The sequence below is a fragment of the Leptodactylus fuscus genome, chromosome 1, assembly GCF_031893055.1.
Source record: "Leptodactylus fuscus isolate aLepFus1 chromosome 1, aLepFus1.hap2, whole genome shotgun sequence".
Classification (NCBI taxonomy): Eukaryota; Metazoa; Chordata; class Amphibia; order Anura; family Leptodactylidae; genus Leptodactylus; species Leptodactylus fuscus.
The window spans coordinates 176,243,792-176,261,869 of record NC_134265.1 but is presented as its reverse complement, the minus strand read 5'-3'; positions in this window follow the sequence as shown (position 1 = coordinate 176,261,869).

Sequence of the window (18,078 nt, the reverse complement as noted above, 5' to 3'; positions counted from 1 at the left end):
ATAGTACCCACAACTGCAGTTATCAAGAATATGGTAAGTGAACAGCACATGGCATTTAAACAATACTGGGAGCTGCGTGATGTGGAAAACAGCTGATCAGTGGGGTCCTAACAGTCTAAGAGATGTATGTAATCAGTGCTGGTTGAAAACCTGAGGTCGCTGCTGATCAACTGTTTGAAGATACTGTGGTGCTTTTGCAAGCACGGTGACTCCTTCGATATTTACATTGCACATTATATGTTTTATAATTACCATGCAATGTTATCACAGCCTGTAATATAATATATAATGTGCTTCACTGTGGCCCTACACAGTATAATGTGCTCCACAGTGGCCACCACACAGTATAATGTGCTCTACAGTGGCCCCCCACAGGATATTATATGTTCCACAGCAGCCACCACACAATATAATATACTTCTCAGTGACCCCACACAGTATAATATGTTCCAATGCTGCTATTGTACTCTGGGATCTCCTCAGTATAATAAGTAGAAGTCCATGGGAAATGATTAAAAATAACAGTTATACTCATCTTGCCTCACCATTCTTGGGCATCCTTGCTCCATTTGGCTCTCTTCAGCATCTTCTTCAGTCCTCTTCTGCCTGTAATTGAGGTGATGTGCCCCAGGCGTCATTGCTGGGACCTGTGGTGAGTGTGTCCCTTGTAAACTCTGGGGCCCAATCACAGGCCCCAGAAGTGACTTCTGGGGAGCATGACCTCAGTAACAGGGCGGAAGACCACCAGAGAGGATGCTGTGGATTATCAGAAGCCCAGGAGAGGTGAGTAAAAGCATTTCTTATTTTTAGTCAACCTCCCCTGGTCTTGCCGTCCAGGCCATCACACTCCCTGATCATGAGTGTGATTGTTACGCCACTAATGTAGACTCAAAACTGCCTAAGAAGCAGAGGAGTAACATGAAGCTCCTGGCCCCCTATACAAAATCTGTATTTTTATGACACCTATATACAAGAGTATAATAATGATGAAGTAAGCAGAAATATATCAGTAATAAGAAAATATTGCAATATTGAGGTAATAGAATTATATAGCCAGCAAATAAAAGGCATCATAATGTATAGACAATTTTATAGGATGGAAAGGAGCAGCAGAGATAACTACATACACCACAGACTAAAGGGTCTATGTAAGCGAGAGGAGGGGGAGAGAGAAGAAGGACATAAATACATAACCTTATGTTTGCAGGTGCTGGATATCTGTAGGATCAGGATAGTCAATGAAGAGTCAAGGTTTAAATAAGGGAAGGAGGTGGGTTACGTGGTGACGTCATCCCGCAAGTGTGACTGGTGTCACCACCACTTTTCACCATACTCACAATAGTGGTTGTGTCTGGAGTCTCTTCTGTATTGTAAGGTTGAGGGGCAGAGCTGGTGATATAATCATGCATAAGGCGTAATGGCATCATCACGATGGTTCCATGTGTATCAAAGGAGGAGAAGGAGAAAGAGGATGTGGTTCGACGTTGTCATCAACATCAGCACCATATTACATTGATGAGACAGTGTATGTGAGTATAAGGCATAATCCAAAGACTGGAAAATGGCCAAAGCCCAGAGGACGTTAACTAAGACTGGTTGTCCTAGTAACATAATAACCAAGGTCTGTAAAATATTGGGGAAATAATAAAATGTAAGAAATAGACATGAGCGAACAGTGAAATATTTGAGATTCGATATTCGTCTCGAGTAGAGCCTCAATATTCGACTACTCAATCGCATATCGAATCCCATTATAGTCTATGGGGAAAAATGCTTGTTTCAAGTGGGGAAACCACTATTCGACTAAAGGAGAGTTACCAAGTCCACAAATAGCAGGAGGAGAGTGTTTAGGAGGAGCGCTGTGCAGTTAAAGTGCACAGACCCATTATAGTCTATGGGGTCCGTGCGCTTTAACTGCACAGCGCTTGCAGTTGCGCTGATAAAAAGTAAGCTCCCTCGTAACCGCAAGCTGCCAGCTCTCCTGACTAGCAGAGACGAACCTGAGGCAAATCAACGCTGGTTCTACAGCAGACTCGTCCTTGCTAGTTGGCAGAGCTGGCAGCTTGCTGTTACGAGAGAGCTGACTTTTTAGTCATAGGAATGCATTGACCAGCATTGATTGGCCAGTGTACAGCATCCAGCCAATCAACGCTGGTTCTGCTGGAGGCTCGTCTGTGAGGAGGCAGAGTCTAAGATCGGGCCACAATGGAGACTGCTGTGGTCCGATCTTTGACTCCGCCTCCTCACAGATGAGCCTCCAGCAGAACCAGCGTTGATTAGCTGAATGCTGTACACTGGCCAATCAATGCTGGCCAATTCATTCCTATGAGAATAAGTCAGCTCTCTCATAACAGCAACTGTATAGCATTCGGCCAATCAATGCTGGTTCTGAATCGAATATTTACGGCAAATAGCTAATAGTATTTGATCGAGTGCGAATATTTCGAATACCGTAGTATTCGATCGAATACCTACTCAATCATATACTACTCGCTCATCTCTAGTAAGAAGGATATATGGAGCAGAGAAGGGGGGTATTTGTTGGATGTTGTATAATGGAACAGTTTATAAATCCAAGAAAAATACCAAAGCACTAAGTGTTTAGTTGCACACATGTGACACACATAGCGTGTATGGGATCAATATCACACGGAACTGCAACATAAGATTGACTATGTTTGGATATTGTGAAAGTGTCGCATTGCAGTAATAGCAAGTTACCTGCAACATCATAGAACTGCATCGAGGTTTTTTTTGTCATGCAATAAAAAGTCACTGTATAGCTCGAGCCAAAGTGTGATTCAGTGTGCTGGAGGACCAAACAAAGAGATAGGTAAATAGTGAGAGGAGGATGTAGAAGTGGATCTGTGCATCCAAGCAAAATTGCAGTTAGGTGATGATGTAACGGTTTCAGTGTCAGATAGCAGATATTGCTTTCCTAATAAGCTGGAAGAACAGCCAAGCTAGTAGTCATGGGAAGACAGTGCAGATAGGCCAAGGCAGTTAGTGGCTGGAGGGGATTCTATAATCAGTAAGACAGAATAATTTGTCGCCAATTAACCCCCTATGACTACAATTATAAGGGCAATAAACAATAAAAAAAAAAACAGTCGTTTAAAAATATAAAGATAGAGGATCAGCTGTAGCTTTTGCCAATGCGAGAAGAAGACAGGTAGAGTGCTGGAGTCCCGATATATCAGCCCAAGGTTTCTGACATATGTGGGGTCCAGGGCGGGTCTTGAGTAGGCCTCAGCTCAAGTGTAGATCCTGGGCTCATTACTGGGCCATAAAAGACTGCAGAACACTACAGGGCAGATCCTGGGAGCGAGAGGAGGTGCCTGGGTCTTTCCTGACACACTGAGTCTGGAGAGACTATATTGCACTATTTTTGTTTACTCATGTGACTGGTAGTAAGCCACCCATACAGTTAGTACTTTATTGTTTAATTAGTGCTCAGACAAGCAGGGTTTTGTGTCACATTCTTTTGCCTGAAATTAAGGCTGTATTTTATTTTGCTGTTTTTGTGCCTGAAGTAAAAGTTTATTTATTTTGCAGGGGTTTTTTTTTCTAAATAAACCAGTTTGCTGCATATTTTGTGTCCCTGTACCTGTCCACACCACTGCTGTTACCAAACTACCTTCCCCACAACAATTACAAAACACTTAATAAATTTGTACAATGGAATTTAATAAGCTAAAATATATTATGAAAGGAAGGTGGCTAAGAAAGCAAAATAAACCCCCCAAATTTATTCCAGTATAAAAAGGCAAAAAAACAAGTTCAGAACAGGTATTTCTACTAAACAATGGAAATGGGGATTGGTTACCGGGGAGCAAGAGAAAGCAGAGCTACTATATGATTTCTTTACTTCTGCATATAGAAAAGAATAGATAGTAGTTGATGTAGGTGCCACGCAGGTATTACATCAACTAATGTAATAAACTGGATAAACATAGAAATATTCTAAGCTCACAAATTAAATGTGAATACCCAAGAGTACTTAAAGAACTTAGTCCGGTCATTTTCTATCCTCATTCTTAATATTTAGGGATTCTCTAGTGACTGGAACAGTGACACGGGACTAGTGCAAGGCAAATGTGGTGTCTATTTTCCCAGACACACACAGTAAGCTTAACATCCACTGTGGGGAAACTTTTTGAGGGGTTTTTAAGGGACTACATACAGGAGCATGTGACTGTACATAATATTATGTAACAGTACGGGTTTACTAAGGACATACGTTACTAGACTAACCTGATTTGTTTTTATGAAGAGGTGAGTAGAAGCCTGGATGGTGGAGAGGTTGTGGATATAGTGTTCCTTGAATTTGACCCTGACACTCATATGCATGTAATGGGCAAAATAGTATTTATTGGCTTAGAAAATATAGTTTGGGGGAAATATGATAACCCTTTATATATATACACATATAAAGGGTTATCATATTTCCCCCAAACTATATTTTCTAAGCCAATACTATTTTGCTATATATATATAATTTATTTAGTTATTTATTTTTAGGGTTATACAAGAAACATGGGGAAAAGCGGTTCCGTGTAAAATGAGTCCAAAATACAAGAAAGCACGCCTTCCGTCTGGCCAAGAAAAGGTTTAGTCTCCAGAAGTGACAAAACTTCTTCACTGTGTGGACAGTGATTCTGTCCAATAGCCAACCCCAGGAGCTGAAGACAACAACAATACCTGACAGCTTACAAAATTAGTTCATGTGTCTTCTTACCGCAAAATAGAATCAGTGTTTCTTTTCATGTATATTATTCTCATTTCCTTCTCTTGGTCTTTCTGTCATATTGTTTCCTATTTCTTTATTGAACTTGATTGACACATCATTGCACTGAGGGGCCGTCCTCGTATCTTAGCGTCATCAATGGGTGCAGTGGTTAACCTAGCCTCTTTGCTGCCTGAGGAGGACGAACAAAAGATGCCCTCCCCTCCGGATTGCATACCGGGGGAGGGTGGTCATGTTTTGATTGTCCGCCAGTGGGGGGGGGGAGGTGCTAATGGTGACATTAGAGTAATTACAGTGCAGTAATGTTCTGTGCAGTAATACTTGCAGGAGACAACTTCCCACATTTCCCATCCCTTCCCTTCGGCCGCCATGACCACTTCTTCCAGCTATAACTTGACTCTTCTTTAAGTCCAAAACAAAGTAGAGTTTATTTTCACTCAAAAAGGTAGTGCAGCAACAAAGGAAACAATACAGACTACCAAAGACTCTCTGCCCACATCCCAGACTTCATATCTGCAGACGAGAAGAGAAAACTCTACATCCTACTGGGAGAAGAAGAGGCCTCTGTGGAGATCGCTGCCCAATACGTGTCCAGCTGTCACCAAATAAGAGGAAGATGAGACTCCATGGACTGTTATATTTATCCCAATACACCCGCCCCACCCCACCGCACCCCCACCTCCCCATATAGCAGTCACCAACGAAGAGGAAGATGAGACTCCACGGACTGTTATACCCCAAACCAACCGCCCCACCCCACCTCCCCATATAACGGTCACCAACGAAGAGGAAGTTGAGACTCCACGGACTGTTATACCCCAAACCACCCACCCCACCCCCACCATACCCACCACTCACCCACCCGAGTCCAACTCCCCCCCACACACACTTTACTAGCTTTGGCAATGCCAAATATCTATTCGGACGTGCCAATAAAGCTTTGAATACCTGCCCAGCTAGGCTCTAACTAAACATAGAATAGGTTACCTCACCTAGAATAACAGAAATCCAAAAGCCAGTAGAATCATTCAGGACACAGCTCCAAAAATATGACCTCTCCAGCCAAACTCTGCCACCAGTCTGCTGCTGGAGCTGACTTCTTAAGCTCCTTTAATGAGCAGACTCTCTGCAGCTAAGTTGCTGCCAGAACAACCCAAAAGTTTGGACTGGAGGGAGGTGGAATTACAGGTCTCACTACCAACCTACCTGCCACTCCTAAAAATCCAGATCAGTAACTGGAACTTTGAAATAACCCTCAGCAGACAATAGCTATCTGCTGAGAAACGTTCTTTCTGGAGTTTTCTCACCTTAGTATTCTGGGTGAGATGTACACCCCCTCCATTACCTGACCAGCCATCGGCTTACTATATATATATATATATATATATATATATATATTTTCCGGTCTGTCAGCAACTTGTATGAATGGAAAATGTCCTTTCATTGGGAAAAGCAGTACACCACATATTGGTCCACACTGGGACCTTTCTCAAGTAGGTTGTGTACTGCTTTTTCCAATAAAAGGACATATTCCATCCATGCAAGTTGCTGATGCAACTCTGATCTCTGATGCAGCAGAGCTGAGTGTGCAATAGGGTTCACATCTCCAGTGTAGCAGTGCTGGCCGTGCACTCAGCTCGGCTGCATCTCCGGTGTAGCCGAAATGAGCGTACGGCCAGCACTGCTACATCTCAGCATAGGAATGCATTGACCAGCGTTGATTGGCCAAATGCCATATAGAGTACAGCATTTGGACAATGAACGCTGGTTCTGCTGGAGGAGGCAGAGTCTAAGATCGGTCCACAGCAGTCTCCATTCTGGTCTGATCTTAGACTCAGCCTCCTCACAGACGAGCCTCCGGCAGAACCAACGTTGATTGGCCGAATGCTGTACTCTGTATGGCATTCGGCCAATCAACTCTGGTTAATGCATTCCTATGGGAAAAAATCAGCTCCCGCATATCGCAAGCTGACAGGGATCCCAATGTAATACAGGTACTTGGGCATGTTAGATGCCCCCAGACATGCTTCCCCTGCTGACCCAGTTGCATTCCAGGGTGCTGGCATAATTTCCTGGGGTGTCATAGTGAACTTAGTGATCCTCCTGAGTCGAATAGTGGTTTCCCCCTAAACAAGTATTTATTCCCCATAGACTATAATGGGGTTCAATGTTCGATCAAACAGTCGAGTATTGAGCGGCTACTCGAATCGAACTTGTTACCATACAGGTTGAATGCCTGTGCTAGCAGTAACAGGCTGTTACTACAAGCACAGGCTTCAGGCCAGTATGGTACTGCTAGCACAGGCTTTGATGCAGCACCTCCTGTCACCCGGCAAAAGATATCTGTGTCTCAGCGCAGGAGGCGTGATGACGCCTCCTGCGCTGAGATGCAGAGGTCTAAACCAATGCAGGAGAGGTCCGCTCATGTTGTTTTCAGAGCGTCCCTCTCCTGCACTAGTTTAGAAAAAAAAATTTAAACTGCTGTGGCACCAGCCCCTCCAGAGTGCCGCCTGAGGCTGCCGCCTCACCTTGCCTCATTAGAAGTGCGGCCCTGAATGGGCGGTAAGGACTGCCCCCATAACAGTGAACTTCTATAGACTTGTAGTGTAAACAGGGGCGTTCCTGCCAGCCCCACAAGAAATGCATTGATATTGGTAGCACTGTTTAGTGCAGAATGGGTAGGGGTTGGGATTATAGTTGCAAGTTCCTGTAACTAAATGTCCGTTTTGGCCTTCAGTTGAGGTCCTGACCTGGAGTCTATTCTTGCAGATGATCTGCATACAGGTTTGTCACCAAGTAACTGCTGCTTAAAGTTACAACCCTAAGCATGCTGCAAGCCATGATATTTATCATATAGTACCAGGAGCTCCCTTACTTCAACTCTCCTTCAGAAGCTGGTTACTCAGCCAGAACATCTCCATACACAGTGAATCCTCAGCCATCCTTAGAGACAAGAGCCCTAGAGGACTCAGAACATACATTTTTTTGTGAAAGTCTACTGCAATTACAATTCAATAGAACACTCTACAGTATCAAAGCTTTGTTCTAAATCGTAAAACAGATTTTTTTTTTCACACAAGCCTGCAAGACAAATCTTTTAAGAGCAGTTGTATATTTTACCTCTAAAATGAAGATACAAACTTGGTGTTTACACATATACAGCAGACAAGTTTAGCATGCTAACAAAACACGTATACTAGATGTAGCTTGTATACCAACAATTAGCTATAGAACAAGCAGAAAATAACACAACAGATGGTACGGCATAGCTGTTTATTATTTCCCTCGTTTGCAATTAGTTTCCAAAAATTAACCCTCACCTCTTACTTGAACTGTGGTAGGACTGTAGTTTCAGCACTCCTTTGCAAAAAGTGTGCCTGAGCCCCCTCCCTTCAACAATAATAAAGATACTCAAACATACTGTATATCGTACAATATATATATAGAGAGAGAGAGAGAAAGAGAGGGAGCGAGCAAGAGCGCAAAGGCTTGAGAAAGGCTCATGAAGTAGGTATGAGTCAAAAAACCACCCATTCTTTCACTTTATTTCTTTGGAGTACTGCCTGATTTTTTTTATTTTTCTATATTCATATTGAGACAATTGCCTGTTGACTGGGCCTGGCACCCACTATTCATACTAACGCTAGGTCCACACCGGCGTTCTGGTCTCCGTTTTGTGCTTTCCATCTTCTGCATGCCAGATATAGCGAGATATAGCAGAGCCTGTGCGGTTAGCCCAGCTACTCTGGACACCAGAGATGAAAGAGCTCTGCACTACACCCAACCATCCCTCCAGCTCCTCCTCCTGTCACACACATCTCTGGTGTAACAGAACTCAGCACACACTCAGTGTAAGGATTGGAGTCAGGGTCAGGCAGTGCAAAGTGACACAGCTGGGAAAGCAACACTGTGCAACTAATGACAAAAGGGGGTGCAGGCCCTGCAGCTATAACTATGCTGTAATATCTGAGATGAGGCAGACCAATGCACTTCCTAATTGAAGTGCGCCTACCACGGCTCCTAACCTTCTATCCGGCGGCTAGGATAAGGGGAGAGGAGGCCCTGAAAGTCCTAGGGACTGGAGTCATGGGGTCACACCTAAACAGAAAGCACAGTGTCAATGCAATGCAAAACAAAAGACTAAACAGCATGGAACCAGGGAGGACCACAAGTCCCAGCAAGACACAGAAGAGAAGGCGAGGTCAGACGAGCAAGAGGTCAAGCCAGGAGATATAATAAAGGTACCAAATCAAAAGACAAGGGATAGTCAAAAATACAAGCCGGGTATATACCAAGGAACAGACCGAATACAAACAGACAGGGAAACAGACTGAGCAGGGGGACCAGGAAACCCAAAGTGAATGGCTGGCAAGGATCCATGCCTGGGTGGGGTTTAAATAGCAGCAGAGAACACACCTGATGGATAACGCCATGGAGACTGAAGGTAAGGAAAAGATTAACCCTTAATGACCTAAGCACACCCAATAGAACTCCTAACACGTCTCCCAGGGAGACGCCGCGCAGCAAGGAGACTGCGGCGACTCCGTATCCTGACACTCAGCTCTGCCACATCTATACACTCTGTTGTAGAGATGTAGTAGCGCTGAGTGCATGCTGAGTGTGTGCTGAGCTTTGCTACATACGAAATGTGTGTGACAGGAGGAGTAGATGGAGGAATGGTTGGGTGTAGTGCAGAGCTGGCCGATGTTAGCAATCCAGCTCTTCTACATCTGGAATAGTTGGGCTGAGTGTGCAGTATTAAGTGGGCGATGAAGCAGAGCTGGGATTTTAAACACAATCCTATACACTACACAGAATGGAGTCCAAAAATTGTTGGACCCCACGCTGTGTAGTGATTAACCCCCTCCCTCCCCGATGTCCACTTACCTGCAGCTCTTTGCTCTTGGTCCAGTTTGGTCCATGGTCCCGGTTTCAGAGCCCTGCCCCCCTCTCCCGACTATTATTATAGAGAAGGCGGGGCTTAGGAGAGTTTGGGCGGGTTCCGGGGCGGGAGACGTCTACCCGTCCACACTCTCCTAAGCCCGCCCCTCTCCCGACTAGTATTATAGAGAAAGCGGAGCTTAGGAGAGTGTGGCTGGGGAGTCTGCCCACCCAGTACCCACCCACACTCTCCTAAGCCCCGCCTTCTTTATAATAATAGTCAGGGAGAGGGGGCAGGGCGCTCTGAAACCGCATATCACAAGCTGACAGGGATCCCGACAAGATAGATCCACAAAGAGCTAGGTGAGTAACATTCCCACCTAAATAATGGTTATCCCTAGCTAACCCTGCCTGTAGATCTGTCACTGTGTCACATTTATATAGTTCACTGCTCCAAATTAAACGAATGGTAAATTCACCATTTGTCTAAATTGGAGGTCACATGTTTTCGGTTTTTTCAATTTTTTTGACTGCCTCGGTTGTCGTAGTTCCTGTCCCACATCCCCTGCGCAGTTATTGGTACAAAAAACGTGCCAGGGAAGGTGGGAGGGAAATCGAATTTTTAGTGAGTTTGCCACCTGGTGTTCGATTGGAATCGAACACCTCGAACGACCTGATATTCGATCGAATATCAATTCGATCGAACGCTGTTCACTCATCTCTACACAGTAATATATTACAGAAGTAGACACACATATGCTGAGAAGAGAAGATATACTAGGAGTCCATAGCAGCTTAGGAACAGAGAAGAAAGAAGGAGGACATTCATAGTCATTTAGTTCTCTGTGCAAAGTGATCTTCGCTTGGTTTGATGTAGATTATACAGCCTGATCGCGGTTGGAAGGAAGGACCTGCGATAGCGCTCCTTCTCACATTTGGGGTGAAGCAGACGGTCACTTACAGTGCTGCCAAGTGCCATCAAGGTCCCATACATGGGGTTAAGGATAGGGTGGCTCACCCTATTAGATGTCTAATAACTCATGTCAGAATAGTGGCATGAGCAATATCGAAAATCTACACCAGCTCTTGAATATTTAGTAATTATGAGTAATCTCATTTCATCAATGATTAAGACTAATGATGAAAATGAATAAATTCTACTCTCTGTGTCACTTTCATATTAGACACATACAACATACGTCACTCACATATTACATGCATTCTGCACACATCACTTATGTTTTACATGCATACAGCATGTCACTGATATAATACATGAATACAGCACACGTCACTCACATATTACATATATACAGCATAAATCACACATATTACACACATACTGCACACGTTGCTCACATATTACATGCATACAGCACGTGTAGCTCATCTAATACATTCATACAATTTTTGTATGGATCATTCACATATTACATACTGCACTTGTCATTCATATACCACATGAATACAATATATGTTAAAGTGTATACTTTAGTCACTTATCCACTATGATGTGTATATAGTGTTAACAATGAATGTGCACTCAGCACATTTATCACTTAAACACTGCACGTGCATCCTTTACTTACATTATACTGACCTTCTTCTTAGTTGAAAGGATTGCAAAACTTCAGCAAAACAAAGCCCCTTCCCCTTGTTTAAGTCCCAACATGACACTGATCTTCAACTCATTGCGTAACTAAGCCCTGTCCCTTATGTATTAACTGGCTGCCATTTTCATTAAACATCCTCTTCTGTCATCCTTCAGCTACAGCTCTACAGCTTGGTTGGGCCCTTTCCTTTCCCTTGGTCCCTGTGCAGCTGAACCAACTGCATGGGTGAAATATCCCTTATTTAGTCTCCTACAGGTATCATGGCCCAATTGCTCCCACTTCTAGCACTGTAGCCTTGACATTTTGGGAGAGGGATTCAATCAGCTACTGACATAAACATGTGTTTGAAATCCAATAAAGTGCGTTCTTTGAATTAAACACGTTTGGAGTCAGCGCAGTGTTATTCCCGAATTCTGGTCGTTTATCTCAATCAGCTACTGATCACATTGACTGGGATGGATGCACAACTAATTCTCAATATTAGTATAAAAAAAAAACTATATTCACCTGTCCCCAGTTCTCCAATGTCTCCCATTGCAGTCCACTCCAGCTGCTCTCGGGATCTTGTTTTGTCAGAAGTCCACCTGTGACCTAAGCAAAGGGCACAGGACGTCATGGATGACATATGTGAGGGACAGTCCGTTTCCTTAACTTAGGCCACTGAGATAGCTGATTAGCCTCAGCAGTCACGTGCTATTGGGACTTTAGCTAAAACAAGAACTCAGGAGAATGAGGACCGGACCATGGTGAAAGACACTGGAGAACTGGGGACAAGTGAATATGTTTTGTTATGTTTTTTTTTATTTCCCATCTGAAGGCGCAATTTGGGGTGGCTAGCCCCCCAAACAAAATCTAGGGGTGGTAATTAATTTCCATGATAGTTGGAAGCCTATTGAAGGGTCCCGAGCTTGTTTGGCATAAACTTGTATTACAGGCTGCTCTATGCAGTCTGTAATAGAAGGGCTTCAACTTTACAGTACATTAGCATTGCGATAAATTGTATTTAGTGATCAAACTCCCTGAGGCTCAAGACCCCTGAGAGGTCTAAAAATGAAAAAAAAAAAAAAAAGAAGAAGAAGAATTCATGTATAACTAAATTAATTAAATTAAATTACAATTCAAATCACACCCTTTCCCTAGAACACATATAAATGTACTTTATTAAATTAAAACTCAAATACATTAGGTATCCATGTGTGCAAAAATACCCGTTCTACAAACTTGAAAAAATATTTTTTTCTATATGGTAAGTGCTGTAGCAAGAAAGAATTTTTTTTTACTGTTTTGCCTTAGATAAAAATTAGCATAAAAATCAATCAATGCAATAGACATTTTCAAATTGGTAGAAATAAAAATATATCTGCAGCTGCAAAAAAAAATAAAAAATTCCTTACTAGAGATGAGCGAGTAGGTATTCGATTGAATAGCCGAATATTGAGGTCTAGTCGAATCGAATTTTATAATATTTCACTACTCGCTCATATCTACTGTATACGTTTGTTTTTAAATGCCTATGTTGTCCTAGTTCCTGTCTCACCTCCCCTGCATAGTTATTGGTGTAAAAAAATGTGCCACGGAAGGTGGGGGGGGAATTGAACTTTTAATACGTTTACCGCGTGGTATTCGACCGAGTACGAGTATTTTGAATACTGTAGTATTCGATCAAATACCTACTCGATCGAATACTACTCGCTCATCTCTAGTCCTTACGCATCCGCATATAAATAATAGAGATGAGCGAACACTGTTCGGATCAGCCGATCCGAACAGCACGCTCCCATAGAAATGAATGGAAGCACCTGTGACGCCGGCTGGCCGCCGGCAAGGTCAGCGTCACAGGTGCTTCCATTCATTTCTTTTTCTTTTATGTAGATTGTGAGCCCCATATAGAGCTCACAATGTACATTTTTCCCTAACAGTATGTCTTTTTTTTTTGGAATATGGAATGGAAATCCATGGAAACACGGGGAGAACATACAAACTCCTTGCAGATGGTTTTTTGCCCTTGGCGGGATTTGAACACCAGGACTCCAGCACTGCAAGGCTGCAGTGCTAGCCACTGAGCCACCGTGTGGCCCCCTGCTTCCATTCATTTCTATGGGAGTGTGCTGTTCGGATCGGCTGATCCGAACAGTGTTCGTTCATCTCTAATAAATAAGTAACAGGTGTCAGAATATGGTGACTCCAAGAAATTTTGTTTTTACAAAGTTTTGGATTTTTTTGTGTGGGATTAAAACATACAAAAACCTATATCAGTTTCATATTGCCGTAATCGTACGGATCCATAGAATAAAGGTAGCACAGTGAACTGCACAGTGAATGATGTAAAAACAAATTCTCTAAGCAAGTCGCACAAGTGCAGTTTTTCTTCACTGTCACCCCTTTCAAAAAATTTTCCAGCTTCTCAGTACCTTATACATAATATTATATATATCCACTATGTAGTACTGCTTATCCTGCAAAAATTAAGCCTTAATATGGCTCCATGAAAAGGAAAAAAAAAATCACTTTTGGAGGACGTGGAGTTTAAAAGTGAAAACTGCATGTGGCGGGAACGGTTTAAGGGAGGTTTCCCTCACACTCTTTTTTAAATTAAGGGGGGTTAAACCAGTTACAGGGTTTTATGTTGTTTTACAACAAGTAGACACCAAGTCACTGATAAAGGGAATCATAAAACTCAGAGACCCTTCCTGTGAACTGACATTTCTTTGGACTTATCTGTTTATTTGCTTGTGTTTTCCATCATTTGTGCATCAAACACTGTATTCCTGTATAAATGTGCCTGCCTTCAGATATTGTGTTATACCAGCCTGATGAAGGAATCAAGTTATTCCGAAAGCTCGCTATATGTCATCATTTTTTGTTAGCCATTAAAAAAAGGTATCAACTATTGAGAACTCTCAGTCTTTATATTTCACATCCTCTGGCTAATATGGTACAAAGATACATTTTTCTTATACTTAAAGAGGCTCTATCAGCAAAATCATGCATGAATAGCCTTTAAAAAGTCTATTCAGGCACCGTAAAAGTTATATTAAACTACCCCCCAGTTTTAAAATAAAACCCTAAAAAACAATGTGATCTACTTACGCATCGTGCACACTGGGCGGGCATTCAGGGTCCGACGTCTTCTTCATCCATGCCTCCTCTTCCTCCGATGTCCTCGGGTCCCATCCTCCTCCGGCGCTCGTGAACTGACATTGATAAAAAAAAATGGCCTATGCGCATGCGCAGTAGCCGTAGTAGAAGCCGCATGCTACGGCGCATGCGCCCAGGCCATTTTTTTTTTTAAAGTCAGTTTGCGAGCGCCGGAGGAGGACGGGACCTGAGGACATCGGAGGAAGAGGAGGCGTGGATGAAGAAGACGTCGGACCCTGAATGCCCGCCCATCGTGCACGATGCGTAAGTAGATCACATTCTTTTTTAGGGTATTATTTTAAAACTGGGGGGTATTTTATAACTTCTACGGCGCCTGAATAGCCTTTTTAAAGGCTATTCACACATATGTGGGGCTCTATCAGCATGATTTTGCTGATAGAGCCCCTTTAAATTAAGCTGTGAATGTTCCCCTTTAAGAGTGTAAAATTGTCATTTTTAAGTGCCCAGTGTTGCCTCCATATTCGTTTGTACGAACGCAAGGTCATAAGAGCAAATAAACGATGGGAGGGGATTAATAATTAAAGAAAAAAAAGATTAGATTTTATTTATGTGTTTTATTTCTATATAAATATCATATGATATGTGTATATTGAGGAGACCAATATTCTGTAATAGTTTTCTGTGAATTACAAAATAAAATATATCAATAGAAATCCTCAAAGGAGATTGATGTCAATCTTCTAGGTTTCTATACCATTTCAAAAGGGAACCCCCTAACACAAGGTGCCTCAATGTAGAAGATTTAGGATGTGGTTGTTAAGGTGCTAGAGGCTCATTCAGTAAGTGTTCAGTGCAACAGCTACTGCAGCCATTGGGTGACTAAACTATATAGTCATATTATTATAATATTATTATAAGTGCAAAATGGCTACTGATTCATTTTGTTTTAATCATACATATCAAAAGGGCAGGACTTGCACTCTGATTTGTTAGTAAATCAGCTTATGAGCACATATAGGAGAGGCCTGGAGTGGGTCTGGAGAGAGAGTTGTCAGCAATTAGTCTGACAGATTGGTTTCTGAATTGCTTTCTGCAGATGGTTGGTTGTATAGTGTAAACCATAGCAGCTGCAGAAACCAAACGAAACAACATTTTTAATAAAACGTAGAGTAATGACCAGTTATTGGGATGAAGAAGGATATACTGTAAGTCAATAAAATTCAACTGTTTTATAAACTCAAGTTGATCAAGAAGGCAAAAACTACTTAATAGCAGAGACCGCTGTGTGTTTCACTGTGAAGTGCAATTGGACCTTATACAGAGAATTAATATAAATACATTTAATTTTGATAACTTATAGGGTTGAGCGATCGGGATCGGAAAAGATCGGATTCCGATAAAAGTAAATTTCACGATCGCGATTGGAATTCTGATCCCTATCTTTTCCGGCAGGATCGAAGGTCAGAGGTTATTTCCCACAATGCTTGGCTACTACCCCCTGCGTGCCGGCTGTGTCCATTAATTCCTATGGATTTACTGCAGCCTGCCACTCTTCTGCTTCGTCCCTGTTTTATCGTATACTCAACTCTGCTACATCTGAGATGTAGCAGAGCTGAGTATACAGCAAAGTAGGGACGAAGCAGAAGAGTAGATAGTATCTATCTACTCGCGAATTTTGCTCAATTTACCTGCACAGATGTGCTGCTGCTGCCTGTTCTTGTTGCTCCTCTTCTGTTAGAGATGCTGAGAGAAGGAGAGGCTTGTGGCTTAGGAGAGTGTGGGTGGGTACTGGGAGGGGAGACGTGAGTGATACACTCACATCTCCCTGCCCACACTCTCCTAAGCCACAACAAGCCCCACCTACTCTCATCATCTCTAACACTAGCCTAGGGAGGGGGAACACACAGCACTCTGAAGGCATGTCAATGATAGAGGACCGGACCGAGAAGAACGGAGAGCGGCAGAGGGTAAGTGAACACCAGAGGGGGCTAAGTAGCTGGGGGATTTTATTTTAATCACTAAACAGCGTGGAGTCCAAAAATTGAAACAATTTTTGGACTACATGCTGTGTAGTGAATAGGATTGTTTTTAAAATCCGATCTTCAATTATTAAAAAAAATCCCATTAACTTGAATTGGGATCAGAATTGGGTTCGGGATCGGGTTTGAATGGAAAGTGATCGGAAATCGGATTTTAAAAACGATCCTGAAATTTCAAGATCGGCTCAACCCTAATAACTTATATTCATAAATGAGATCTTTCTTACCACATAATAAAAGTGTCATCTGGGAATTTCAGAAGCCAGGAAGGAGACTGGGGAAGGTGAAACATAAAAAACCCCAAAAAACATACTTACATGTCCCATTGCCGCCCACCATGCCTTTGCTGGCAGAATCTAAATAGCATCTGCTGGAAAGGAAACAGTGATGTATGTGAGCGACACAAAGGCACATCTGGCACTGAAAAGGACATTTACGTCAGACACTGGAGAGCCAGGCATAGGTATGAAAGGCTTTGGAGAACCCCTTTAAAGGGGTATTCCCATAACTCTTGTACTGCAGCCTGCAGGGCTCTGTGCTCTCTTCACTTCCTGGATTTCTCGGCACATTGGTGGGCGGGGTTTCACTTGCTCTGCTATCTGCTATGTTTGCAGGCAATGAGCAGATAAGCCCAGTGGCCATCGAAACAGAGTGTAAACAATGAAGTGAATAAATTAAGATAGCGGCCAAACAAAGCAGTTTTGATAAAGCAATGTATTTAGGAAAAGTCTTAGATCCACATAAACTAGTGGTATAGATAGGATGCTTTTCATGGGACAACCCCTTTAATTTGGTTGCCCTTGAACTCTCTCAATCTACCTGATTTGTTATAATCACTGCTACTGAAAATTATGTGTCACTGACAATTTGCAGCATTTGTGTTCCATGTGAAATTATTCTACTAAGGTTTTTCTTCATTGGTGACTTTTACACCTTTTTCCCATAAGTATACCCCTCAACTGTCTTTCACACACTATATTTATTTTACGTACATTCCACTAATTTCCCTTCTATCTAATTAAACATTATCTTGATGTTTAGATTTATCTTTTTCTGCAGTCTGTTCTAGATCCCATGATGCCTCAGCAAAGAATCATATGGACAGCTAGAGTCAGTACTATCTCTACCTGCTGAAGAAGGGGTGATGTGTCTCATTAGGGAGAGTACAGGGACTGGTCTAATCATTCACTGTTCCATCTCTCCTTAATGAGACACAGTACTCCTTCTTCAGTACATACCCATTCTGACCCAAGTCTAAACCTCTCACACAGTCAGCCAATATCCTTCTCTCTATAGGAGAGGCCATCTGGCTTGGCTATCATTCCCAGATTATGTACTTAGGGTTTTTTTTGTTTTTTTTTGAAAACCATACATTAATCTAAAGGGAGCTACCGCATAAATATATGGAGAAGTGGTCTGGGGCCTTGAACAGGCAGATCTCCCCGACCAATGGCAAATTATCTGGTCCCGTGCAGCTAAATCCTCCACCTGTGTTACGTTCCGGGAGACTCAGTACAAGCTACTTATGCATTGGTACCATACCCCAGCCTTGCTCCACTCCCTTAGCCCTAACATCTCTTCCCTGTGTTGGCGTTACCAGGCAGGAGTGGGTACTCTGTATCATAATTTTTGGAACTGTCCAGGGATCCACCCTTTCTGGCTGGACGTTAAGTCCCTTACAGACGCTCTATTTATCCAA